The sequence below is a fragment of the Octopus sinensis genome, linkage group LG26 (assembly GCF_006345805.1).
Source record: "Octopus sinensis linkage group LG26, ASM634580v1, whole genome shotgun sequence".
Lineage (NCBI taxonomy): Eukaryota > Metazoa > Mollusca > Cephalopoda > Octopoda > Octopodidae > Octopus > Octopus sinensis.
The window spans coordinates 19,578,856-19,581,260 of record NC_043022.1 but is presented as its reverse complement, the minus strand read 5'-3'; the positions used below and the strand labels follow the sequence as shown (position 1 = coordinate 19,581,260).

Sequence of the window (2,405 nt, the reverse complement as noted above, 5' to 3'; positions counted from 1 at the left end):
GTCACGGATAAAAATAATAAATGCGCCCTTTTAAACCCTAGCTAGGCTCATGGGCCCGGTTTCCTCGTTTCTATGGCGTATGAGTTCCCTAGCTGGACAGGACGCCAGTCCATCGCAGAGTTACTCATTTTTACCAGCTGAGTGGACTGGAGCAAAGTGAAATGAAGTGTTTTGCTCAAGAACACAATGCGTCGCCCGGTCCAGGAATCGAGACCACAATCTTAAGATCATGATGCTGACACCCTAACCACTAATATACATATATATATCCTCGGTACAATATCACACTTTAGAGAGAGAGAGAGAGTCAGAAAATGAGGTTTAGAGAGAGTATGATTATCTCAAAGCATTGTGGAGATGAAGAATGTGCAACCGTCATCTGATTAAAAGTGTGACAAGGTCACAGGTCGTAGGCGAAATGAGTTGTATAGTATAGAGATGTGTGTTGGTTCGTCACAACGAGGCAGTAGCTGTTGGACCAGGTAAGTAGATGAATAGTGATGATTTAGAAGGAATTAAATTTGAAGGGAATGAGATCAAGTATAGAAGAGAGTGAAAGAAATATTTTATATCCTCGACACAGGTAGAGATGTGATCGTACTATTTTCAAGGTTTAGATGTGTTCAGATGTTTTAACTGGTTCAATGATAGCAAACAGATTAATCTGAAATAGAAAAAAAAGTAAACTAAACATAGAGGGACAAGAAAGGAGAGAATAAGAATGGGTTTTATGCAAGAGAGAGAAGGAATGAAACTTATAGAAATATAGCGTATGAGAGTAAATTCGTTGGAGTAAGGTTGTAAAAACTTTTACAAAATTTGTTTGATTAAGATATTTAGAGCAAATATGTTTGAGTAGGTATGTTGGAGCAAAAGCTTGTTGAAATAAAACTGTCAGCCATAGGTAGAGGCATGGCTATATGGTTAAAGAAGATCACTTTGCCCAAGTGTCTTTCACTATAGCCACATTTCATTGATGGAAACTATGAGGAAGACTGTCATGTGGTATGTGGTAAGTAGCTTGTTTACCAACCACATGGTTCCGGGTTCAGTCCCACTGCGTGGCACCTTGGGCAAGTGTCTTCTACTATAGCCTCGGGCCGACCAAAGCCTTGTGAGTGGATTTGGTAGACGGAAACTGAAAGAAGCCCGTCGTATGTATGTATACATATGTGTGTGTTTGTGTGTCTGTGTTTGTCCTCCTAGCATTGCTTGACAACCGATGCTGGTGTGTTTATGTCCCCGTTATTTGCGGTTCGGCAAAAGAGACCCATTGAATAAGTACTGGGCTTACAAAAGAATAAGTCCCGGGGTCGAGTTGCTCGATTAAAGGCGGTGCTCCAGCATGGCCGCAGTCAAATGACTGAAACTAATAAAAGAGTAAAGAGTAAGAGTATATGTACACAGAAACCGCCAAAATATATTATACATACTTCAGGAAAGCAAATAATATGTATAAATCTTTAACTTATATAAGTACCCCTATAAAAACAAATGCCTCTTTCATTGTTTTATCAGACTGCGATAACACTCAAAATATTTATACAGAATTTTCCTTTCCTGAAGTGTGTATACAATTTTTGGCTGCCACTCTGTGTGTGTCTGCGTGCGTGTGTATATATATATATTCTTTCATTCTTTTCTGCCATGCATTTACAGTCATGTTGGAGCAGCAAACACACACACCACACACACATGTATATATATATATATATATATATATATATATATATATATATATCCATGAGTGCATCTTGATGTTTGCTCTTCACCGCTTGACAAATAGAGATGGTTTATTTACACCCCGGTAACTTAGCAGTTCGACCAAAGATACCGATAGTATAAGTACCAGGCTTAGAAACAACATAAGTACTGGGATCGATTTCTTCGACTAAAAACCTTCAAAACGGTGTTCCAGCCTGTTTGCAGACCAATGACTGAAGCAAATAAAATATAAAAGATAGAATTTTTAAAAAATAAACTTGTTGCGAAGAGCTTTTTTTTTTTTTTTTTTTTTCTTAATTTCTGAAAGTAGAAAAGGTAAAAATTAACCTTTTATACTCTAGGCACCAGGCCCGAAATTTTGGGGAAGCGGCCATTCGATTAGATCTAACCCCCTCCCCAAACGCCAACTAGTACTTAATTTATCGACCCCGAAAGGATGAAAGGCAAAGTCGACCTCGGCGGAAGTTAAACTCAGAACGTAAACACAGACGAAATGCCGCTAAGCATTTCGCCCGGCATGCTAACGTTTCTTATTTCTTTATTGCCCACAAGGGGCTAAACATAGAGGGAACAAACAAGGACAGACAAATGGATTAAGTCAATTACATCGGCCCCAGTGCACAACTGGTACTTAATTTATCGACCCCGAAAGGATGAAAGGCAAAGTCGACCTCGGTTGA

General features: G+C 39.0%; 1 protein-coding gene across 1 annotated transcript in view; it reads right to left on the bottom strand.

Annotated features, from left to right (window-relative positions):
* Positions 1 to 231: 231 nt before the first annotated feature.
* LOC115224711 (E3 ubiquitin-protein ligase MIB2-like) overlaps positions 232 to 2,405 on the bottom strand; it is a 6,638-nt gene continuing 4,464 nt past the window's right edge. Inside the window, exon 4 of the mRNA XM_029795568.2 lies at positions 232 to 664. The gene's annotated coding sequence lies outside the window, so the exon portion shown is untranslated. The remainder of the gene's footprint in view (positions 665 to 2,405) is intronic.